This window comes from Lacerta agilis, chromosome 9 (assembly GCF_009819535.1).
Source record: "Lacerta agilis isolate rLacAgi1 chromosome 9, rLacAgi1.pri, whole genome shotgun sequence".
NCBI lineage: Eukaryota > Metazoa > Chordata > Lepidosauria > Squamata > Lacertidae > Lacerta > Lacerta agilis.
In genome coordinates, this window is record NC_046320.1 from 15,276,665 (window position 1) to 15,303,231 (window position 26,567).

General features: G+C 40.4%; 1 long non-coding RNA gene across 1 annotated transcript; it reads left to right on the forward strand.

The window, feature by feature from the left end:
* The first annotated feature begins 278 nt into the window (after nucleotides 1-278).
* Nucleotides 279-26,567, forward strand: LOC117053370. The gene is made up of 4 exons (XR_004427383.1): nucleotides 279-428; nucleotides 12,925-12,995; nucleotides 20,560-20,660; nucleotides 26,383-26,567. It is a non-coding gene; the product is annotated as an uncharacterized LOC117053370 (long non-coding RNA).

A 26,567-nucleotide genomic window follows, 5' to 3' on the forward strand; every position in this document is an offset into this window, starting at 1 on the left:
CATGCAAAATCTGCTTTCGTGGTCCTGCCACTAATTTTCATACTACAGGAATATAATGTAAAAGCATAGGAACATCTGCAGATATCAAGGATTTTGCCTCATAATCCTTGGAGAGCACCTTCAGTCTCAACAAGGCATTACACCTCCAGCATTCTACCCTGTCTTAGTGTATTCCTATAAAGATGTTGTGGGGTCCAATATACCCAAAACATCATTTTTTTTGCTGGATCAATCTAATTTTAAGTTGTAAGGACACATCATGCATAGATTTCTAAAATAATGTCCATTGCTTGGGTTGTATAGCCATTCTAATACCCCATTCCATTCCTTTAGCCACCTGTGAAGATCCAATGATGTCAGAGCAGATGGTCCATAATTAGACATCAACAGGTGTTGTGACTGAAAATAATGCCATTCAGCATTCACTGGTAAGTGATATTAAAGTACAATATTGAAAATGGCTGAAATGATTCAGCTGATCTAATGTACGGCTCCCACGGTCAACATACTATCACATAAATTTGAAACCTCATCAATTATTGAACTGTGTAATGTAAACTGTATCTTTTCAACAGCCTGTACTCCTTAAAGTTTCAGGAAAGAAGACGTAACCGTATCTGAATCAGAAATCACTAATCATCAAATTAGGTTTCTGCTTTCCTATATAGTCTAATGACTCTTTTAACTTCCTCAAATTCATTTATAATCATGTTTTTTAAATGATTCTCTGGACCAGTGGAATGCAGTTTCAGTCTCTACGCTGATCTGTCCCAGCTTCTTCTCCCTGGCAAACTTAAAAAGAAATGAATAAATGTTTCCATTATGGCACGAAGCTGCTCCCCTTTGCTCTCTCAGCGACACCGCACATTATCAAATGTGTTTCCCATCTAATTACAGTATCTTAAAATATAGGTCTAGAAGGTTGGAAATGAGTAGGTAGCATCACCAAACATCTCCTGGCTTCCAAGCCCCCACTTTCCCCGACACACTGGCAAGGTTGTATTTTTCTTCAGTTATCTCTATTATGATCACTTCCAATTATTTTTATTTCTCTGAGGCTTTAGCTTTCTCAGTAGTGCTCTTCAGTAGAAGAAAGTGGCTTATTTTAATCCTGTTATCTTACTGCACATAAATTTAGTGAACTTATTTGTTTGAATATTAAATGTGTGTGTGTGTTTGTGTGTACACGCACATACACAGACCTGAGAAATGAAGTAGGATTAATGAATCTGAGATCAGAGTGTAAAGTAAAAAAATATTAACATGCCTTATGCCTATATTCTTTTGCTTTGCATATTTGAAGTTTGGTGACATTTACCTAGCTGTTGATTGCAAGTCATAAGCGATGGTAGACAAATATGACCTCTTGTGTTTGTTGAGGTAACGTATCTAGTGGTACCTCGGGTTAAGAACTTAATTCGTTCTGGAGGTCCGTTCTTAACCTGAAACTGTTCTTGACCTGAGGTACCACTTTAGCTAATGGGACTCCTGCTGCCACCACGCCGCCACACCATTTCTGTTCTCATCCTGAAGCAAAGTTCTTAACCCGAGGTACTATTTCTGGGTTAGCGAAGGCTGTAACATGAAGCGTCTGTAGCCCAAGGTACCACTGTATTGACATAAGTGAGGTATAGTGCCTTGTTTGTCTTTGCCATGTCAAAAATTGTACCAGTATAAAGAGAGCCTGATACTTTGTAGTCTTCTACATGGTAGTATGCAGCTAGACGTATTTATTTATTTATGCTTTGATTTTAAAAGACCTAAGACATAGAAAAACAGTTATGGAATTCAAAAGTGGAGATTATTTTTTATTTTTTATTTTTATACAGTATTAAACTTTCCCCCAGAACTGGGATTCAAAGAGGCTTACAAAAATTAAAGCCAATATGGAGTTAAAACACTGATAACTAAAAGCATGTGAAAGTAATAGTTAAAATTAATTAATTATAATATAATGTAAAAACAATTTTTTTTGTGACTTGTTTTTGTTTCAGAACCAAAACTGGTCTCTGCCACCTTAGGATTACTCTCATTACTTGGAACTCAGAAGCCCATCTCTCTCTGGGTTCTTTGCCCTCCTTATATTGTCTGAATACCGACTCTTCCTTTTTTCTAGATACTATAACAAGATGGTCTCCTGCAAAGGGTGGTCCAATAAGGAATTTCATGCTCAAAGCATCCGCATTTATCATTGCATGGTTGAAAAGAAGTTTCCCTCTGTAATGCTGTGTTCGGCAGTACCCTGTGCAAATTTTTAGTTTGTAGTAATCAATCGTGGGGCTTCTTTAAATAATCATAATCAATTAGAGAGAAACTTTGTAACACTAGTATGACAAGTGGTTTGTTTCAATTATACTAATGGGTCGCAGCTGGAATGAATTGATGGATTCCCCACTGAATCAATGGAGCTGAGAATTGCGCAGGAGCTCTGGAAAGCATTTCAGGAACTGTCGCAGTGTTGGATGGCAGCACCCATACACAGTGCTCCCAGCGACCACACTGCAGCATTCTTCTTAAAATTACCTTTTAAAGAACATAAGAATTGCCTTGAAGGACCAGACCAAGGTCCTTCCAGTGCTTCAGCCTGTTTGTAAGAGCACCCTGTGGGAGGCTGGGAATTAAATCATAGACGTTGTGTTTGTTTGTTTGTTTGTTTGTTTGTTTGTTTGTGTGTTGTTTTTTTGTTTCTCAGCCAAAACAGACATAAAAGCATGAAAAAAATTAAGGAAAGCAAAACAAAACACAGCAGTCTCTCATAATAAACCATATCACCTCTTAGGGTGCCTGGAATAATAAGATAAAGTCTTTACAGATCTCCTTAAAGTCTTTACAGATCTCCTTAAAAAAATCATATAGAATGGGTTCTGGTTAATTTCCTTCTGGACAGAGTTAACATGATACAAGTGCCACCACTCAACTTCAGTGGCACCCAGAGCAGCATCTTTTCAGAGATGCAAGGTGGTGTGTGTGTGTACAGGTAGAGAGCAGGTAGTCCTGTGACCCCTAGGATCTCTAGCCTCAACAGGAAGCTGAGCAACTGCTATTCTGAGCCTATCAGATGAACACGTCTGAAGCACAACAGCACTTGGTACATCAATGCTTTTGCCCCTGTAATCTAAGGTACTGACATGAGCACCTCAATGTACCCATTTTACAAAAGAAAGGTGAAGATCAGAGCCCCATCCCCAAACAGCCAAAACATCTATAACTCCTGCAAAAAAAACCAGAAAAATGAAGGCAACACTCACCCAGAAAGCTTCAAATCAAACATTATCATCATCATCATCAATAAGAAATCAGAAGGGGCAGAGGACTCTGGCAGTCACCCCTGGACACCACTTTTAGCTTTGTAAAGATTATATAACAAATTCTATGTGGATTTCCCCCCCAAGAGGCCTAAGGGTTCTCTTGTCGTAATGACTGCCTTTCCTTCACAATAGTTCTTCCTATACTGTATTGTTTTCTTCCCGATTGCCTTATTTCATCAATACAGCCAGAAATAATGTAATCTGTGATTAGACAAAGGATTCTGTTTTGTTCAACATGCAGTCAGGCACAACCAGAATATGTGCAGTGAAAGGTAGAAAGCACTCTGCATTAGATGCCAATGTATGTCATGGGGAGAAAATAGTAAAGCATATTTTGTACCAAAGGTTCTTAGTAAACGGGGGATTTGTTCTTATCAAATTATTTTGTGGTCTGCTAATTTGTTTTTCAAGTGATGAGGTTGGTTGCCTGGCATCCATCTGTTAAAGGAGACAATGGAGGAGTGTGCCTTTCGGGGTCAAACTATTAGAAGGTTGCAACAACAGCAGCTGTGGCTGTAGAGACGGATAAGGGAGAGACATGTTTTGTTGCAGCTGGGCAGATGAAGGCATCTGGTTGTGCTGCTGTAGATGCCACCATGGCGTTTCTTCTCTCTGCATTCCTCCCAGTGGCTATTTCCTCTCTGGTCACTGCTATGGATGCACAACATGATGGTTCGTCTCCAGGCAATGCGGTCGTCTGCAAGGGTAATAAAGCATTCCACATTTTAAAATCCATTACATCACTTCTGGAAGATGCTGATGTGATAATATTAGATGTTTAGAAGGGAGAACTACTTCTTGACCATTGCCCTGATCCAGTAAAGGTATATCCATACAACCATGAGGCAGTTTTCCGTAGGAGACTTACTCCTGTTGCATGTACAAGGGCCTGCTGTGGAGGGTGAAGATTCTCCACACCCAGCATCTGGGGGTGCCTGGCAGATTTTGCCCATAATTTAGATCCCAAATAATGATCTACATGCCCATTCATGCGTGGGCTGTATTGCTATAGCTACTTTCCACACTAGTACAAAAGGGTGCGTGGAAAGTAACCATGTCACCAACCAGCCCAATTGGTTACTGGTTCATTGTTGTTAATACATTGGGTTGATATTCCTATCCTGCTTCACAATCTACTGGAATGAATGGGAGCTGTGCTTGAAGCACTAATGTCGATTGTCCATATTAATTTAAAATAGTTGTAAACAAATACCACTTGTATTTATGAACTTAGAATCATAACCCATGTCTCGTTTTTCATAAACATAAATGTCACTTTGGAATGCAAATCTTGTTGGTTCAATGCAATTATAATGCAGGCACAAATTCATTTCAAACTCTTCAGCCCTAATCAATCTTGGCAGAGTAAATAAAGTATAAAAGTACATATGTTTAAAACAATATTGCCAGACAATCCAGTTGTGGAACCACATGAAGAAGCAAGAGTATTTTTAAAATTATTTTTATAATACTTTTCAAAGAAAATGTTTCACAACAATATAATTATAATCACTACAATACAATACAAATTTAAAACTAGATAAAAGCAAGCATTTCATTACAACTAAAAGCACAAAATACTACTAAAAGTAGCACCAGCTACTTGCCATAGTAAAAACTGAACACACCAAAAGACTCTCTGATAAAAGCAACGGTAGAAAGAGTACCTGTAGGTCTTTAAGTCTCCTTTAAAGACATCAAGTGATCGAGCCTGCATAACATGCAGAATAACTGGGTCTTCACCAAGAAGGCTCTGTTCCTTCTGCCCATCAACCCTAATTGTCTTGTAGGTGTGCATCTAAGCAGAGCTTCTGAAGCTGATCTTAAGACAGTGAGATTGATCTTTTGCATAGGCAGCCCTTCAGGTAATCCTGTCCTAATCCATTCAGGGAAGCAAAAAACGCAATGATGTTGCACAAATGACCTGTTTACACCAGTGCAAACCCTTGCGTGTAGAGGTCCTCAAGTCACCCCCAAGTAATTCACACCAGACACAGAAATTTTGTTAAGGTTAATGGCATAAAAATTTGGCCACAACCGTTTATTAAATTACAACATGTGAGTGGTTGCTTAGGCATTGGTTTGACTATGTCCCATCTAGGGGACAGGCTGACTTCCAACCTCTTGGTGGAAGACAGCAAGAGGGAAACACTTTGGGGAGAGTATTTGGGGGACGGGGCGACCAAGACCCTCCCTCTCCCTTAATGCTCCCAGGGGCCCTTGCGTGGCCCTAACCATGACCAGGGACGGACAAGCATGGAGAGCCCCTGGATTCCTTTAACGGAATTCCCTGCGCAGCAGCAGCATTGGAGGGCAGCACGGCCAACCACTTCCCCTCCACCAACCAATTGAATAACCAATGCCTAACCGCCAACCTTACAGTTGTGACTAATTGCTAGGTAGTAGGCGAAAGCCCAATGGCCCAAAACCAATCTGCCAATTGGGAAAATTCCTACTAGGCCCCTGTCAAAGCAGACGACCCCATGACAGGCAATAGCAAGGTCAAAGCGCACGCCTATACCAAGGGGGGGGGGGATGGGAGATCCGATGCACGCAGCAAAGAGGGGCAGTACTAAGAACGCCCAGTATATATAACCCCTGACCTGTCCATCAACATTTTGCAACATGCTAAACTCCCCAACAACTGCATCAGCCCCTATCAGTACCCTAGCTAACAGATTAGATCCCTCCCCAAAACTTCAGCAGGGTGTCTTGCTAGGCCCCAACCGCAACACGTGCTCTCTAGGAAGGAGAACACGCTTTAAGATCAATATTCATCACTTCTGTCTACATGCACAGTCAACTAGTGTTGCACCCTAGGTGGGTTGTGCTGTGATGACTCATCAATGAATAAACTAGTTTAATGCATCATGGACTGATACAATGGGGATCCAAACATGTGGTTGCCATTTTATGCAGCATCTATGTATTTAGCATATTAGCTAGTTTGACAATCATTCTCTCACCTTGTAACAGAATTTGAGATATTGTATGGATTCTGACTATGGAAAAGAGCTCTGCTTGAAAGATCTAGAGTTCTTAATTTTTCAATAAGCCATTGAAACTCCTCCTCCTCCTCCTCTTCCTCTTCCAGGCTATTACACACATATTCAGCCTGCCTTGCATTACTGGATTCTTCTATTGGCCTGCCTTACAGAGCTGTTGCAAAGACTATTGTATTATTGAATGTGAAGTGCCTTGAATATTGATTTGATATATTAATTAGTATAGTTATAATTAAGGCCACATTTATCACGCAGATGAATACTATTTATAGAAAAGTGTATTGTTCTCTGCACTTATGTTCTAATTTTGACCTGCACTTATGATGCATTTATTTCCATTTGGTATTTAATCAGGTGCACAGATGGTGCTAAAGAGCAGGTAGAAGCGGTTAATAACCTGTGAAGTTTAGGCAATTTCCCGCTGTCTATTGAGGAAGGTAGTATGTTGAGTACATGGGATTCCTGTATGACAAATTTGCATTGCCACAATAGTTTTTAGTCAGTCACCCTATAAAAGTGCTTGGTTCAAGTGCTCTGCAGCTCTGTCTGTTTCTACCTTCCCAGCACAACAGATGAATCATGCGATGCTCTGTATTTTTATTCATGCATATCCTACCTTTCTGCACCATGAATTCTTACGTCTTACTGACACCATCTGCTTCTTATGTCTAAACCAATTTATATTCCATTTCAGATGTTGTCACCTGTCCTCTTCTGCCTGACCTTGTAAATCCATCTCATGGTGTAGTCATATTAACAAATGCTTCCCTGAAACCTGGATGAATTATACTGATGGCTTCATCTTATCCATTCAATAATGTGTAGAAATGACCCTAATACATTTGTCACACATGATCTTCATTTAACTGGTTCATGCTGACCGACTCCTTACTAAATCATAACCTTAACTGAATTGCAGTCTTCTTCTTTATAAATGTTTCCATTATCTTTTCCTCCATTAACATCAAAATGTAGAAGTCGGGGTTGCTGGATCTAGGTATCTTTCTGACAACCATAGAAGTCACTTGACAATCCTCTGTCCTTTGTATAGACGACAAGCCTCTTAAAGTAAAAATATTGTAGCCCTGCAAGGTGTAATAGTTGTATAAACGTTCACTGTAATGCATTAGAAGATGGTGGATTGCTTTACTGCTGGCATGAAGTGACACTGGATGAATGACGGCACAGCCATTCACAATGTGGCCAAATTATTGTGCTGTACAGGATGTATATAGCTGCAGCTAAAATTCAGTTAGTTGATTAGATGAAAGTTTAAAATATAATGAAGACCAAGATACCAAATCAATTTGATCAGTAGTGTGAAAGTGTACAGTGATAGCAGACCTTGTGTCATCTTCATAGATGCAGTTTTAGCAAGTTCTGTAAATCTAACACAAGTCTGGGGAGGAGGAGAGTGAATTTAAGGCCCATCTTGGCAGAGAAATCTGCCAGTGCATTATAAGTGAGCAGCAAGTCCAAACTTGTTCTGAACACGATAAGGAACCATAAAAATGTTAAGAGTGTGCTCAAGAGGGTGCTCTTGAGAAGGAACAAAAAGTTCATAGATATAAATGATGAACCATAAGAACTGGTGGAGAAGGGCAGAAAGGCAAGGGAGGGTTAATAAAAGGGAAATGACATAAGGTGACATCCAGTGGTCTCACCTGCAGAATAGACTTCTGTTCATGCAGCACAGTGCACCTTTCTTTCCTCTGAAGCCCCACCCCCAAATCTGCTCTAGGCAGCCAGGGGATCATCTGGCGCAAACCAGGGGAAATTGGGGCTGCAAGGGTAAAAGTCATTGCATGACTGGAAGTCCATTTGCATGGTGTTGGGTGTCAACCTTAGAGATCCTACGTAACAGAAAAAGTACAAATTTTGCAGTATACCTGGGTTTCAGTTTGCATATTGGTTTTTCTGAGGTTTGATTAGATACATAATTTGTTTCCTTTCCAGGTTTGAGGCCAATAAAACATTGTGTTCATTCAACATATGGCCTATAATATATTATCAGCTTCACATACCTACCTCCTTAAAGGTGTTGGGGGGGGGGCAATTTTATGTTTCCAGTTTGTGGAATTGGTTGCAAACGAAAGCTGTCATTGGCAATATTTATATTTTTGGAACGTTAGAGACACTACATGCTGTTAGAGTTTTCAAGCTAAATAACTCTGGTATCCCTGCTGTGATAAAGGGCACTGTTTGGTTGTTTACTGTGATTTATCACAGTATGTTGAACATTTACAATTTTTACTTTTTTGAAAGTATGTGAAAAGGGAGCATTTGCCTTTTTTTAAAAAAAAAACATCAAATAAATATGTGATACGAATCCTGAAGAAACTTCCATCACTGTGGGACCCAGGTAGAAAAGAGGGTGGCAATGTTATCTTTTCAAATAATTATTTTTTTCTAACCAGCAAATAAAGATACAGAAGGTCATTCAGAGCTTGTAAATGCCAACAGTGACCAGCCACAAGTCAAGAATGTGCCATAAGGTAAGTCTAAAATATTAGGCTGCAATCAGCTCCACTTCACTGGGAGTAAGGCCCACTAAATTCAATAGGACTTCTGAAGAGATATGGGGCAGATTCACACTTAAATCACATCCACCACACATTTAGAACACATGAAGTACCCCCCCGCCCAAGAATCCTAGAAGCTGTATTTCCCCCTGCACAGAGCTACAATTATTAAGAACCCTTAACGAACTACAGTTCTCAGGATTCTATGGGAGAAGTCCAGTGCGTTAAATGTGTGTTGGAAGTGCTTTAAATGTGTGGTATGGATCTACCCCATGGGATTGCGCTGTTATATGAGGACATGCCATCCTAGTGTTTACTACTGTACGTATGCAGCCCTATCATATGCTCCAACCATTCCCCTGTTATATGCTCCAACTGTCCCTGTTAACTAGAAGCAGCCTCTGTTTGTCCTTATTTTGCTTTTTGGATAAGGATTTTAAAAATCGTTTCTGTGTGTGATTTTTGTTACTTCAGACTCATTAAGCATTCTACCTCTTATACTGAGATAATACTGGCCTGCTTTACAGGTCTCCTGTAGGGTTTACTCGGGTGATTTTGAATATAGGAAAAGTGCTGTTTTAAATGTTCCATAGTACATTGCAATCTGAAACACACCTTCTCTATACTCCTAGATGTTATCAATGTGGATGCTCATGGTAAGACAGCCATTGGTTGCTAGTGCAAGAGCACAAAGGCACCTAACATCATGTTCTAGGTTTAACCTGTCCTATGTTTCATCCCAGGGTGATTGATGGATTTATCAACTCCCAGCTTGCCTCTCACATTAGATAATTAACTTGGGTGATAAGAGAGGATGATTAGCAATAGCCAGTTCCTAATAGCTACTTCACACATTCAAGTAATAGCTGCAATTATCACATGATAATGAGTTGGAAGAATTATGAGAAAAAGGATGATGCACTATTGCAGTACTAATATGCTGCTGGAATGCAGCCCAAATGCTCTCTGATGCCGCTGAAAGAGGCCAGGGATCCTGGTGACTCAATCTGAGCCATCAGTTTGAGAGTCAATTCTTACATTATGGGAATGGCATGGTTACTGATCCACCATAACTTCAGAAACATGAAGGAATGTTCCTCCCTTTTTATGTTTTGCTTGGTTCCTATAATCTGAAGGATAAACCCTTCTCAAAGTCACACACCCATGGCTTGGGTGGCACCCTGAATGTGAAACACCCTTCCTTTAGGAGTTCCATAGGCTCCCATTTCTTTATTATTTATTTATTTATTTAAATTTGTATACCGCCCTATACCCTCAGGTCTCAGGTTCACAATGTCTGCTTAAAAGCTTTTTTATCTGCCCAAACCTTAATGTGCTGGTGAAAAAATAGGCAACTTTCCTACAGATTTTATTGGTATTAATGTGAATCTTCATTGACTGATCACTAATTTAACTGTTCCTTGTTTTATTTTTATGCATTGTATCACTGTTTTTTATGTTTGCAATCTCTCTCCCTGCCTCCATTGACCTGGGATCAGGAAAGACAAGGGGCAGGATGGAAATTTACTAAATAAATAAAATTTCTAAATACTTTTTGACATAATTACAATAATTACAATCAAACATATCTCACCTTAATGGGGAATATTGTAATCGGGTGACCTTTGTTCCTGTTCAGTCTGCTTGTGGTGAACCAGTGTGGTGTAGTGGTTAAGAGCAGTGGACTGGTAATCTGGTGAACCGGGTTCGATTCGCTGCTCCTCCACATGCACCTGCTGGGTGACCTTGGGCTAGTCACACTTCTCTGAAGTCTCTCAGCCCCACTCACCTCACAGAGTGTTTGTTGTGGGGGAGGAAGGGAAATGAGAATGTTAGCCGCTTTGAGACTCTTTAGGGTAGTGATAAAGCAGGATATCAAATCCAAACTCTTCTTCTTCTTCTTCTTCTTCCCAGGTGCAAAATAACAGCTGATGGACAACTTTTTAAAACTAGACTTGGACCAGATGACTGTTGGTTTTTTGTTAGGTATATAAAAGGAGGATTTCTTTGGATGCCTAGATCCAGTTTTGGGGCAAGTACTCTTTGGTGAGAGAAGCCCAGCAGAGATTTAAAATCACACAATATGTAGCAAAGTAAAGAGTAGAAATACAGGTTTTTAGACCTTTAAAACATCCCTTTCTAAGCTGCTTTCAAAGTTCTCCATTTTCCATAGCATAGAAAGAGACTGTGCATTTGGTAAGTTAAAAATGGTTTCCTTATAAACTCTTCAAAAATGGTTTCCTTATAAACTCTGCTACTTTTATCTACTTGATGCAAACACTGGAGCCTAGTGTTAGTTTTCTTGCTGTCAGTGTTATGCCTCCATTTTGTTTTGCACAAAGAATTCAAGTTCTTTTAAGGATTTCATTTTAAATTTGCTGTGTTGTTAATACTGAACAGCCTTTTTGTTCAGGGTTGGGAAGTGGAAGAAAAGAAGGCAAGGCAAATAAGCCGTGGTCCCAAATTCCATTTGCCTTCCAGAACATTACATCTCCTGAAACTGCAGATTGCAGACAGCTCTCTGGAATGCTCTTGAACTGATGATGTTGTCTGTACAGAAACAAGCTTACAGGGATGCCAGTAGAAATGACCTCTATTTTTTTTGTGGCAATGTCAAAAGTTGTTTTGAAATATTTCATCCCCACCCTCCTCTTTTTAGGTTAAAATATGTCCACTAGGCAAAGAACTCAGAGGGAAAATAGAATGTTTTATGTTACACTTACAATTTAAAAAACCCAAACACTGTAAAAATGAAGCCTAACTTACTATCAATTCCAAATTATCTTGGGGAAAGGGTTTGGGACATTGATCAGCTGACAAATCAAACTTTCGTCTAGCTCAGGATCAGGTTTCTTGGGAGACTTTATACCTTCTACACTCAGGAGGTCACTACGCTGATGAGACTTCTCAGCCCATCTCACAGCTTCGTTTGCATTACAGCATATATAGATTGTACTATAGGTCTATACCCTCAGTCCTTTTCAGTACCACATTAGCTCACCACCCTTACCCCAGTGGCCTATCCATGCATGTCAGCTGCAATCTAATGTATGGTTATTCTGCAAGAAACTCCTCATAAATCAATAGGACTAACAGTCTTTGTCCCTTGAGTTCTTGCATGTGGCAGATGTAGACTGTGCATGCCTTATGTGGGGACAGAGAGCATAATCGGTGTGTCTCACAGTAGGTTGTTGTTAAGGGATGCTGTGGGAGATGCTAAATTCTCTATTGTTTCTACTGGGTATTGTTTTGCTTTCATCACACGATGTTATGGCGATGCAGCTTCTGCCAGCATAGAAGGACCATTGGATTGACTTGCTAATTCTGAAGAAATAGGTAAGAATCAGGGCATCAAGCTCTTGTTATCCAGCTTGTAACGACTATTAATAGCATTCAGCATTCAGCTATTAATAAATCCACCAGAGGGAGCTCCCATGGACCTCTAAATATAGGAGATGTTGTATATTAAAATAGGCAATAAAAATAAAATCAGAATGAAAGGTTGCTTATGCAAAATGTTTTTTGCAGCTCTGCCCAATGTGATTCTATTGTTTGTTTATATTTCTATCATTCCAAACTAATGGGGTTTTTTATATGCTATAACATTTGAGCTTTTGTGACACAATCCTACACATCTTTTACTGATTCCATTGTCTTACTGCCAAATTAATATGTGCAGGATTTTAACCTAATATTAGTTTCATCATCATTATCTTGTTGAAACCAAAACAATTAGAATGAAATTAAAAGACCCTTCTGTATAAATTAGCAAAGGAACTACAATTCAGAATAATATATATTGTTCTAATAAAAATATGAATTGAATTATTACAAATTATTGAGCATGATCCAGCTAAAGGTAAGCACTTTGAAGAGTAAAGTGCCTGTTGTATTATGGCCGTTTAATTTCATATAAGAGAGTGAAGCATGTGCTCAGTGGAACTTTAAAGCACTATGTGTAAAAAAAAAAAAATTAAGCTTTTTATGAGACTGACATTATGGAGGAACTTATATGGCGTTGCCCAGATAGATGTCTTTGTCGCTAGAGATTTCCTGGGCATTTTATTTGGTATTTGTAGTCCATTTCAGGATAAATAACCATAAGAAGGAAAACAGTGTCTTGAAGTTTCCCACCAATGGCAGATTGAGCAGACACACAGGTCAGTCACTTGGTCACAGTCTTCCCCTACTATGCATTGTATTTCTATTTAAATTATAGTAATTATTTCCTAATTTGGATATATATGTATATCGTAGATTCCATAGGGTGGAGTGGGATTCAACATAACAAGTGTAACCAGCGTACGCCCACAAGGACTTCTTATTGCATAACAGGGCTCCCGAACTCTTCCCCTTCCCCTGCAATAGGCTCGGTTGTGGGTGACAGGAGGGAGGATTGTTTAACCTTGGAAGCTGAAATGCTTGTGTTGCTAGAACGATTGTCATGCAGCTACTTTGAATTCTGTAACTTTTGCTGTGGCCACTTCTACTACAGTACTGCCATGCAGCTTGGCAATAGCTCATGCAGCCCTTGGGTTTACAACGGTTAGCTACCCCTGCCTTACAATATGCATTATTTTTATTTTTTGCAAATCTGCTTAATGCACTACTTCTTTTTAGGAGGTCCCTAAGTGGCCACCCTAAATAGATGCTGAGGTACTCTTCCCCTGTAGAGTGTATTCCAAGTACCAGCTATCAATGGATTCCAGCTCAACTGTTTCGTTTTGTTTGGCTAAAGTCAGCTTGCTTAATTTTGCTCCCAACTTTGGTTGAAGATAAAGCCTTCATGTAATACAGGCTGAAAATTAAGCTTCAAGCAAATTATTTTTGGGGATTTGGAGGAATCTTATCTAGTTGGGAATTAATCCACATTGCTTGTTTTAGGGCTTTATCAGTCCCTCTGAGACTGTCGAAAAAGGAACTGTTTCCCAGAGTGGTACACACATACACAGCCACAATGCACAATTGCTGATGAGAACAATAGGCACTTGAATATTTAAACTGCACACTAAGAGCAGCTGGCAAGCACCGTACCAGAGCTTATAATAGAAAAATTTCCAAAACTCTAAAAGCTCTGTTGAAGACCCGGTGTGATTTTTCTTCTCCACCATGGTGCTGAATCAGTAGCAGGAGAAGCTATATCTAGCGGAATTTCTTCTCCTTCTAGTTGATTCTCTCAGTGACCAAATCAGGAAATACTAATCCTATGAGGTTAAGTGATATAGTGATCAGGTTCAAAGGAGAACAGGCTTGCAAACCACTTAAGGTATAGCTTTTCAGGTACACCTTTTCATATCCTTGTGCGACAAGCAGCACCTTCCTACATTCTCTCTCCTGCACAAATATTTAGCAGGGAGAGGCAAAATGGGTATGTTTGGGGAGAATCTGGGGTTCTGGAAGAGCCTGGACAGCTTCACTTACTTGGATAACATGTTATCAATAATTTTTTACATCAACAAACATAATATAACCTTTGCATGACTTCAGTTTTGAACTGCCCAAACATTCTTTTCGAACTTCCCACTTTCCTTTGTAAATACCCAGTTTGGGTGTGGCTGCCATTAAAAAACAACCTGCCCCTATAGACTTAGGTGCAAGCATAGATGGTAATGATTTTATAAATGTAAGTGGTGGCCATGATCTTGGTAGATGCTAGAGAATATGTCTGGGTAAAGAAGCAAATGCTCTTGCCTTATTGCAGATAGCTTAAAGCTTGTCCTGCTTTTCTTTTTCTTGGCCTCATCTTCGAGTATAGTATTACACGACCTCTGCAGAAACTGATCTTATAAGTTTAAAACTGAGGAAAATGACTGTGTGTTAGTGGGGAGGAAAAACAGGAAAGTAAAGTCTCTGTGAAGAACTAGAGGGACTGAGAACCTTGAAGAAATGTGTTGTGATTCTATTCTCTATTTAAAGACTACAGTATCTTTAAATACAGTGTTAAGCTTAGAAATGTCTTTCCTTTCTTTGTCTCATTAGACAACAAGTCAAGTTGTACTGCTGAGAATGCAGGAGGAACCAAATATATGTTCTTATTCCAAACAAAGAGCAATAGAGAGATCATGACTCACTAGTTGATGCCAAACTTTTGTGTCAAAAGGACTGTTCAACCTAGCCAGCTTTATAGCTGGAACTGTTTCCCACATTAATGAATACAATGTTACTAAGTTCTGACTTGGATAGTTCCTACACCTTTGAAGAGTAGGGGAGAAGTCAGAATTTTGCAGGAGTTAACTTTTGCCTCCTATCATAGTGCTGCAGTAAAGAAATAGAGACTTCTGAGGAAACCTCACTGCCACCCCACCCTGCCATACAAGAGCGATTCTACACTTTTACTCAGAATGAGACTGGAAATGATAGAGAGTTCTGAACTGTACCACTTCAAAGCCTATGTGAGAGTCGAGGCCACATTTTTGAAATACTCCCTTAGATAAGAAACTGTAGGATATGGTAAGCCATCACATCAAATAACTCCTTCATGTGCTAGGCTTGTGATGATTTGAGCGAGAAGATGTTAAAAAATATAATTTTCCTACAATCTAAAGTGGTGCCATCCAGAATTCTACAAACCCAGGCTGCCACTTCATTTCTGTATTACTTGGAAAATGACTGTATGGCTTGAGACGTGATCACACACACCCTTCTCAGGACGAGGACTTTGAAATCCCAATGCATATAACATAAAAGTGGCAGCCTGGTCTAGCCATTTTTCGGCAATGGACCATAGCTCAGTGGTGAGGCACATGTTCTGAACACAGAGGTTCCCAGGTCCAATCCCCTCTTATTACAAGCATCAGGTAGCAGATGATACGCATGTAGCAAGTGATTAAGATCCCAGAGAGAGCTGCTACCGTCCAAATAAACAATACAGGGCTAGATTGACTAATGGGCCAATATGGTATTGGGCAGCTTCTGGTCATGAGAAAGGTCACATTTCTAGATACCCTAAATGACTGCACCTTATAACAGTTGGGCATGGAACTGACCAGAGGGGAGGTGACCCTGGACTTAATCATAAGTGGGTGTACTGTGAGATGCAAGTGTTGGTAAATTGATTGGAAACAGTGACCACGGTTATAATCTGTGTAAGTGGGCAATTTCCAACATAGTCACATTTGGCTTCAAAAGAGGCAAGTTCTCAGAAATGAGGGGACTGGTAAAAAAAGAAGGAAGGAAAAGTTGAAAGGAAAACCACATGGATAGACGCTCAGCGAGAATGCATATTGCAGATTAGGACAAATACCCACCAAGTCCAAGAGGATACTAGCCAGCCAGCAAAATCAATGGTGCTTTTTAATGGCAAAAGGCTCCTTCAGAAAATGGAAGTAAGGGCCAGCACCAGGCTTCAGGAGTCTTTGGCACTTTCTTACCAGTAACCCTTCCTGCCTCATAGCCTTGCCACTGCTGCCTCCAATCCTCCCCCCACTCACAAACACCCACTTTCTTTTTTAAAAAAATGTTGCAATTGTGGTGGCAGCACTGCCGACTTCTCTGCCACCTCCGTTGGCACTTGGGTTCTGAGAAAGAACCAAGGGGGCCCTTCTCAGAGCAGAAGGAGAGTAAGAACTGGTACATTGTGTGAGATGGCCAGAATAATGTGCCACCACTGCAGTTTGCTATGGAGGCTAGTGAGACTTTCAAAACATGGATTGTTATTTTTCCAGTTGCTCCAAATGCGAGGCTCTGAGAAAGGGCCTCCTCAAAGCCCAGGTGAGACAAGGAGGTAGAGGGTAGAGCTGGACCCAGCAATGAATAAGTGGGGAGAAGGCTTGGCCCTCCACCAATTCCTGATTTGGCCAACCACTGGTGCTAAGTCTGATGGAAGTCTTGCCCAGATGAGTACTAAAGGGAGCACTAACTTTAAAAAAAAAATGCAAGCAGACAATAAGACTTTTTTAAGAAAAAAGAATATAATATTGCTAAAAACATCATGAAAGCAGGAAAACCAGCTAGCAAGGTGGATGATGAAGTAAAAGGTGTGCTAAAGGAGGAAAATGAAATTGCAGAGAAGCTGAATGAAAGCTTTGCATCTGTCTTCACTGTGGTTGATGTAGGGCAGGTCCCTGTATTTGGACTAACCTTCTCTGGATGAGAGTCTGAGGAACTGAAGCAAACTGTGGTGAAAAGACACAAAGTTCTGGGCCTTAATGACAAAATTTAAAAAATGAACAAATCATCAGGTCTGGAATCCACCCCAGAGTTCTTTAAAAAAAAAAATCAGATGTGATACTGCTAACAAAAATAACTTACTTGTTGTCACCAACATCAGCTTCCATACCTGAGAACTGGACAGTAGCCAACATAGCAGACGTTTTTGAAAGGGAGCTGGAAGTATAGACTGGTTAGCCTAATTACTACTTTGGGAAAGCAGTAAAGTGGCCAAGTTTGCTAATAGGTATGGGGAAGGAATTTGGTTTGGTTCATGTTTTAATGCAAACCTACCTAATTGCACTTGCCCAAAACAATATGCAAACTGGAAGATCACTTCTTTGAATTTCACAGTGCAACAGAACACTGTGTACAAAAATGCATATACTAAGAGAAATTGTGAAGTAAACAGCCCTGTTACCATTTTGGTGAAGGGTGGTGTGTAAATATATTAATAGATAAATAAGTTCTAAGATACATAGAAAGGCAGACTATTTGGTTTGATCCTGCAGGGCTGTTATATTCTTAACAAAATAGAAAATTCTTTCCAGTAGCACCTTAGAGACCAACTGAGTTTGTTCTTGGTATGAGCTTTCGTGTATGAGGTATCTGAAGGTGCTACTGGAAAGAATTTTCTATTTTGTTTCGACTATGGCAGACCAGCACGGCTACCCACCTGTAACTTATATTCTTAGCAACTTATGTATAATTTTCCTGCGTAAAATGCTTCACTGTTCTCATTCCTGGGTTTAAAAGCTACACCAAAATGTTTGGTGAAATGTAAGAACGTGTCCATGAACCGCCGGCCAAAGGAAGCAACGAGAGTAGCAGAGAGAGTATTGCGAAGAGAAATTACAGCAGCGCGACAGAGTTAGCAAGGGAGCCATCCTGCAGAATATGTCACAGCTGTGCCCTGTGCAGCTGTGCAAGTTATTTTGCTCCCCTAATTATAGGACTGTGCAGGATGTTCATTAGGCATCAGCCACCCTCTCTTAGTCACAGAAACACTGCGGATTCTCAATATGCTGCACAAAGTAGGAATGGTTCTTTCCGTAAGGGGGCTAATGTGTTAAGGGATGTTAGTCTAAGCAATTCTGAAATATGCCACGGGTCTGCAAAATATATTTTGCCCTGTTCTAAAAAAAAAAGTAATTTTGCTGCATAAAAAATAAGTAAAATAATACTTATAATGTATTCATATTTTGTTATTCACATTTTTTGTAAGAGTTTCAAATATGTACAAATAACATACACAGCCATTTCCAGCGAGGGTTTTGCAGTTCTCTTTTGAAGTGAAAACAATAAAGAGTCCTGTGGCACCTTAAAATCTAACAAATTTATAATGGCATAAATGCATTGACCACAATCTGCTTCATCGGTTCCGGTCTATGCATAGTATTCAGCGCTAGTCCTTGTCAGACTAGACCTGCTGAAGTAAATGGACATGACTAATTTAGGTTCATTAATTTCAGTGTGTCTACTCTTGAGTAGAACATCCTTGAATCTCTTTTAAGGTTCCAAACCACTTATGGTCTAAATATGTATAATTGGAGCTAAATTATTTATATGCATCCTCTAGGGCTGCAACATTACAGTGCAATCCAGGCATGCTTACTCAGAAGTAAGCCCCAGTGAGTTCCATAGGATTTACTCCCACATAAAGGCTTATAAAATTGCAGTCTTAATCATCTGACTATTAACAATTATCAGAGTGCTGAACACTTACAAACATCCCTTTCCTTTTATAAACACCTTTACTGTTGAGTATTTAAAAGTATATAAATGTGTACACTTTTCAGTAAATATGGTTCCTAAAGCAACTTACAATTAAAATTCACCAGGAGAAACAAAATAAGTAAACAGAGGTGTGTTATGTATGATGGAGAGAGGAAGTGGGGTGATATTTTCCTTTTGCTATTCTACCTTCTCATTTTTTGAGTTGCCACACCGTGCTTGGTTAGATTATTTCTTCCATGCATCTTTCACTAAAAACAATTGCCAAATCTTCTCACACACAAAATGAACAGTCAGTATTCTGATGGCAACAGAGAGTAGTACAGCTTTGTTATTTCCGCACAACTTCAGTTTCTACACAACTTCACCAAATACTGGGGCATCTGTTACAGCTTGGAGTAACACTGATAAACTGATGGCTTGCTAGATTCTGAAGGGAGCATTTTAGGTGTTAGTCTACATAGCTTGCATTGCTCGTGTGTGGCATCACACATACATTGTGCGATGTCACATCTCCCGACACTGTGTAGGCTGGTGCGACCTACAGCAGGCCGTGCTGCTCCCTGTGGCATCTCCTGAGACTGTGCAAGTCGATTCAGCCTTCTGCAACATCACAACGGGGGGGGGGGGGCTGAACCCCCTTCAAACAAATATTGAGGGGGCTGAAGACACCTCCACCCCCTAGAGTCGATGCACCTGACATCTACATAGCACAGAACTGCTAACTATGGCTCTGCTCTAATCCCTGTGTATGACATGCTATTGCAAAGGTTGAATTTGAAGAGCAGCTATTAAAAAGCTGGTTGTTATCGCAATTAGTATGCAGAGGACTTTGAACTTCCTCACATCCGCTAACCAGTTATCCTATGGACGTTTAAAATCAGGAGCTTATTGATAATGGCAGATGGCAAGTGTTTTATTAACCACTGGCCTTATACACACCACAATGAAGCAGAAAATTGCAGGAGAGCACCTGCAGCTGGATGATGATTCAGACTGCTGAGTTACAAGAACTGAAACAGGCGCAGTAGTTAGAAAATGATCGTTTTTCACACAATCCAGTACTAATGTCCGAGCAGTAAATAGAAATAAATGTGTTGACAGATAAGCCCACATATGCAAATGAGAAAATAATGCAAGCTAGATTTAAATGTGGCAGTGTAAGCCTTTACAAAATGACCTTCAAAGATGCACGTTGGGAACAATAGAGTAAAAAAGAGGAGTTTTGCTGAATCTAGCAGATCTTGCACAAGCATCAACTAGAGCGATTCTGGCAAATGGTTCAGGTTGCATTTTCTGCATGACCTTGAAACTCCAAATGGACTCCAATTAATAGGTGTGAAAGTAATAAGGGATTCAGGATCTTCATAATATATTTACCATATTTGAGAGATTAATTAAGAAATCTATACACCTGCTATGGTTCTCAAAAATCTAGCACAGACCACTGGTTAAATACAGGTATTCCTGTATGGAACACATTACCGCAAGCAGTTACATGGGAGAAACATTATAGGCACGATCCAATCAAAGTTAAGTACTTTTGAGCCTAATAGTATTGTTTACTTGGGCCTAGGACCCACCAAGTTCAGTGGGAATGGGACTTACTCCCAAAAAAGTGTGCATAGGATTGTGGCTTTCATAGCCATTGATTTCAATGGAAGAGATTTGCAACACAACCGTAAGCGTGTTTATTTAGATTATACTGTAACAGAGTTTTCTTCTGAATAAGATTGTTTAGCATCACAACCTTTATGCAATGCTTAAAACTCCCATTGAAATCAACAGGACTTAGAAGGAGTTAGTACAGAGTTTTTATTTTCTACTAATAAAACTTTGCAGCCCAGGAAGCGAGGAGAAGAAGCCAGCACCATATTGACCATTTAATTGTCTGAAGGCCATTTGAGATCCAATGTTCATTGTTTGACAGCCATATATCTCTGGTGAGTGACCCCTTTCCCAGCCTGGATATGCTTCTCAGCTCTTTGTTGTTATTTTTTTTATTATTTTATTCTAGACTGTAAATAATTGAAAGCAGGTACATGGAGACCTGCCAATGGATGGACAGATCAGTGCCAGAAAACCCTGGAAGTTCTGTTCTTTCACTGAACAGAAAGGGATACTAATGTGCTTTTCAGTATAGTGCTTCTGTCCGGAATTTTTAATGGGCTGTTGCCAGAATGAAGCTTTTAAGATGTTCCCTAGTAAATTAATGGATCCTGTTTTTGGTCAAAGTTTGGGTAAAAAGCTATTTACAACATCTAATGCATAAACTGTGTGGTCACAGCATGTCTGTAAGTCAAATAATCAATTACTGGTAGTCATGTGAAGCAAGGCTGCCAACATTTGATTTCAAAAATCCTGCCTCCTTGCAGGGGGCAAGGAACACGGTGAAATTGGCTGTTGAAAATGTTTGTACTATCTTGATCCCAATGCTATTCAGCATCTTTATGAAGCTCTTGGAAGCCGTCATTAAGAGCTTTGAGTCAAAGTGTCAGCAGTATGTTGATGACACTCTGCTCTGTTTCTCTGTAACATCTGAATCAAGAGAGCCTGCCTGTACATGACCCGAACACCAGCGCCTGGGTGCAGTGGTTGCCCAAAACAGAAACTGAATCATTATACGATGGAGACTCACGCTGTGGGTAAGTGATTCCCAGGTCCAGGAACTAGGAAGTTTCTCATGAATGGGTTTCCACTTCCCCTGAAAGAGCAGCCACATCATTTGGGGATGCTCTGGAGGCAACACTGTCAATTGAAGGTCAAGTGGCCTTGATAATGAGGAGCACCTATTACCAACCACAGGTGCTGCAACAACTCTGCACTTTTCCTACATAGGGTGTGCTGGTCCCAAGGGTTTGTCCGTGAAGCGAGGTCCAAGTCCAGTCCTGGGTCTAGGGGTCCAAAGGAGGTCAGTCCGGCGGGGAGCAAGGCAGGGAGCAGGTCGAGGTCCAAGGCAGGTTCAGGCACAAGGTTGCAGGTTGAGCACACGCTTGCAACTAAGTTGCTCACGCAACTTGGGCTGGGTCTGGCTGGCTTTTATCTGGCCCTATGCTTAGGGCGGCCCCGATCCTCCGGAGACTCGCCTCTCCTCCGGGCCTGGAGGCGAGCACTCCTCCTGCAGACACTTAACTCCCTTCGCCTCTCTGCCCTGAGCCTCTGTAGCTCAGGAGAGGCTGGTGGGTTACTGGACCCAGGGGCTGCCTCAGCTTCCTCTGAAGAGGCTGGGAGTGGAGCACCTGCAGGCAATGGGTCCTCCCTCCCATCAGGAGCCAGAGCAGACTGCTGATGCCTGCACCTGGGGATCCAGCACAGGTGGGGATCCTTCAGGCTCAAGCCCTGGCCCCGGCTCAGCTGGTTCTGGAGGCGGGGAATCCTGTTCAGGCTGGGATCCCTCAGGTTCAGCATCAGAGTCTGACTCCCAGGCCATCACATAGGGATTGCTCAGCCACTCTGATTCATGCATTAATAACCTCATGATTGGATGGCTTTAATGCTCTACCCTTGTGATTGGTTCGGAAGTTGTAACCAATGCAGAATTCAGCAGTTGGAGTACTGATTGGAGCATTTGACCATGCCAGGGACAGGCTTTGCTAATATGGCACCCTGAGCAAGGACAGAATTTGGCAGAATTCCTTATTTTCACGATAAATCCTTTTGGTACAGTTGCTTTTTTATGGATCTTCTCAGTAGGTACTCATATAAATATGTAGTAGTGGTAGTAGTATTTTGCACCTCCTTGGCTCAGCGCCTTGTGGAGGGGAACCACTTGTACTGCCCTAAAACCAGGGGTAGCCATGCACGTATTGCACTTTTGTTGAAGGAAGTTTACATTCTGTCAGGCCTACTGCAAAATGTTATGCCTCCACTTCCCTGCCCCCCCCTCCGCCACTCCCATCCTATCCCTTTATTTCTGGCACCAGTGATGTCTCCCACCTTCCTCTTCTTCATGATGCCTCCCAATTCCTCCTCTCTAATATTCAAAGGTTTTTCTTTTTCTTTGCTGCTCCAGCCCTGGTTGTTTCTCTGGCAGTCACCCCATCTCTTCGCTGCTTTACCTTGTCTCACTTTGAGAAAAGGCCAGTGGCTTTTTTCTCACTCTTCAGAGAAAGGCTTGGGTGAACTGGCTAGGAGAGTGGCTGATGGCTCATTCACACATACTTTTTGCCTTGCACTTACCCTGGCGCTTTCTCTAGGAAGAGCTTTGTTATGTACTGAGTTGAATAGGATCCAAAATGCAGCAGTCTGATTGGTCCTAGAACAATAGGATTGAGATTGCAGCAGTCTGATTAGTCCTAGAACAATAGGATTGAGATTGCAGCAGTCTGATTGGTCCGCAGGAGCCACCCAATCCAGCTCCAGGTGGAAGTGAATCTGCAACCCGATTGGCATACAGGAGTATCCCGGAATTAGCCAATCACGCTGGGCCCATTGTGTAAATAGTGTATATAAAGCAAACGTTTGGGGGGGAACTGCATTTCCTCACTACTATGAGCTGAATAAAGAGCATGAAATTCACACTGGACTCCAAGTATATTTCAAGCTTCATTTGATGTGGCAGACAGGAGAGCTTCATTGTGAGGAACATCTGACACCACAAGGAAATCATTCTCCATAGAGGTCCACTTCCATTTACTTTTCCTTGCATATTTGAGCCATTTTTAGACACAAGACATCATGACCATTGTTTTGCTAACTTTATTAATATACTAATAGAGTACACATATGCATTAGCAGCATTTAAGGTTAATAATCTCATTTCCATAAAAGAGCTATATGTACAGCCTTAAAATGTTTTTCTTGCTGCCACAGGACTGTGTTGTACTTTTATAAACTACCTCATTTAGACATAATACATTAAATACTGTGCCAAATGACATATTGTTCTTTTACCACTCCTTGTACATGTTGCACAAGTTGTACAAGTTTTAGATGCATGTGAGTATGAGATGCGCATAGACATTAAACTAAAACAATACAGGGTGTGATCCAACCAGAGCTAGACACTTTTGACCCACCAATTTTGATGTGATTGAAATGGCTATGCTGAACTCTTACCAGTGAAATTAATGGGACTTAAATGTGCTTAACTAGACATAGATCATGCCCTTTGTCCATTCACCAAAACCAGGAAATGGTAACAACATCGGCTGAAATCCAATACACAGTTACCTGGGAGTAAGTCCCATTGAATTCAGTGGGACTGATGTCTGAGTAGACATGAACAAGATTACATCGATAGTTGCCTTTGGATTAACCTATAGCCAAGCGCTTTCAACAAACAAACAAACAACCCCAAATTACATTTTGCAGCCTGGGCTTTTGTCTTTTCTGTAGTTTCCATTCAACAAGGATATTCTTTTACATTCAAAAGTTTGTGTGTGTGTGTGTGTGTGTGTGAAGAAAAAAGATGTCACAGAAATCAAAATGTCTCTTCTCCAAAGTCATCTTATTTGCCCCCTTTCCTTTTGGTCCACTGAGATTTCAATGCCTTCCAGCCATCAGCCAATACTATTCTGTTACCTTCCAAACACCAAGGGCATGGGAACGCCAAAGTTAAACATTTTTGCACCCTGTTAATTCTAATGGAAGAATTAAGTACAAGCCAAATAAGAGAATTATTGGTGTGATTAGCTTTCACAAGTGAAATAACTGTTGATTTAGCAATGGTGGGAATTGCAAAAGAAAAGATAGCCTGTCCCGCCCCGTCCCGCCCCCCATAATCCTGCTTTGATATCAATGTATCTCAGCATATCCTAAGCATGGGAATGATCACCCAAAGCAAAGTTCTTTTAAATCCCACTGCTTTCCACAAGAGAGTTAACCATGCAGTTCTCTCCATAACTCTCCCCCATTAAGGTCAGTGGGGCACACGTGCATTTCACTTTGGCTAGATTATTAGCTCATGCTTACTTGGAAGTAATTTCTATTTATTTTCACTAGGAATCACTTCCAAATACTAAAGCTAGCTGTCCCTGTTTATTTCAGTTGAATATGGAGTACATATCTTTGCATGAGATTAGGCAATTGTTGCCCCTGGTTATATATATATGTCTTCCCCAACGATGGTGTGACTATTATAAATGTGGTATTCCATGCAGATTCTTTGTGTGCAAGATGTAATAATTTAGCTGTTCCTAAATTCCACTGGAATGGATGGATTTTCAGTGGTTGGTTCACAGAATGCCAGGTGTTGATTTCAAAGGGGATTAAAGCATCTCCTTTTCGTTAGTTTACTGGTACTATTATTACTGAAACTGAATTTGGCTTGTTTTGCTGTGTGTGTGTGTGTGTGTTCCTTTTTGTTTCTTCATGTAATTGGCTTCATTATACATATTTTAATTGCATTTTGATGTTGTAACTCACTACTGTTCTGAAGTTACTGGAGACAAAGCCACTTGAATGTTCTAGTAATGCTTACTCATATGTAAATATTTTGGAAAGGCATGCACTGACCCAGTGGGTACAACTTGACAATAATTTAATAGGAACAAAGGCTGCAATCCTATGCGCACTTACTTGGGAGCAAGCCCTGTTGAAATCAATGAGACTTGCTTCTGAGCAGGCATATAGATTTGTGCTGAATCAAAAAGACCCCACTTAATCACGACTTTGTTTTCAGTGGCCCTTTGTGGCAACTAACTTCTTCTGGATTGTGCCCAATCCAGCAACAGAGATCACACACATGGAAGCAGCTTTTCATGCATGTAATCAATATAGATGCACAGCTGGACGAAGAAGATAATCAGATCTGTTAGAATTTATTAGTCAATCCACAATAGATTATGATGATAATTAACAATATCAGTTGTACAGCACTTTGGAGTGCACAAAGTGTGTCATACATATTATCTTGAATTGTTGCAGCAATCCTGGAGGGTAGGTGACTATTTCCCCACATTGGCTGTGAAAGTGCTTTAGGCCTATGGCCATCTGGTGAGTTCAGGACAAAGGCAAGATTTGAATTGGCTTCCTGTAGCTGGACAATGTTGATCTGATATCTACTGATGCATTTTCCAATGCACATTCCCAAATGGGATAGGGAAGCTTGGAGAACTTGATTTTGGTCAATCACACACACACACACACACACACACACACACACACCGACTAATATGAGGATCAGAATGTAATTATCCTTTGGATTTTGCATTTCTCTGAACCTTATGATAGTGTTCTTAGCTCAACAAATGTACCAAAATGCATAAAAAATGTGTACTTGAGATAAAATACATATAGAAATAAATTGCGACAATATATAAATATGAATCTTAGTGTAAATTTCTTTTTTAACTATTAATGCATTAATACAGAAATGGGCTGAAATGGATTTGTCGATTAACACGTACAAAACTGACACAGACTAGAAATGAACTGGTTGATCCGTCACTAATCTGGGGCCACAGTTAACATGCACATCTAGTTTGCTGTAACTAGAACTGGATCAGGGCCAATGTATTTTCACTTTGTAAAACCTTGCTTAGACAGCTTGCACACACGGAAATCAATTTGATGAAATCTATGGAGCCTATTTCCAAGAGAGTGATTAGGATTACAGTGTCATATAGCTTTATGAAAGATGTTTACTGAGAATTCCTAGCTTTAAAACGTAGCCATTCATATGTTTATAATGATGTATGTTCAATACCTTTGGCTTTCTAACAGGAGTATACTAATGGAAAAGATGCAGCTGGCTGGATCCCATGTGCCTGTTATATCTTGCTGCATGAGACTCATTCAAAGAATCAGGATAGACCTATTAAAAACAGCCAACTACAGGAGATTTGGTATTCTGAATGAAGGACTCAGCTATGCAAGTGAGTGATATATCGAAATCTATTGGAATTGAG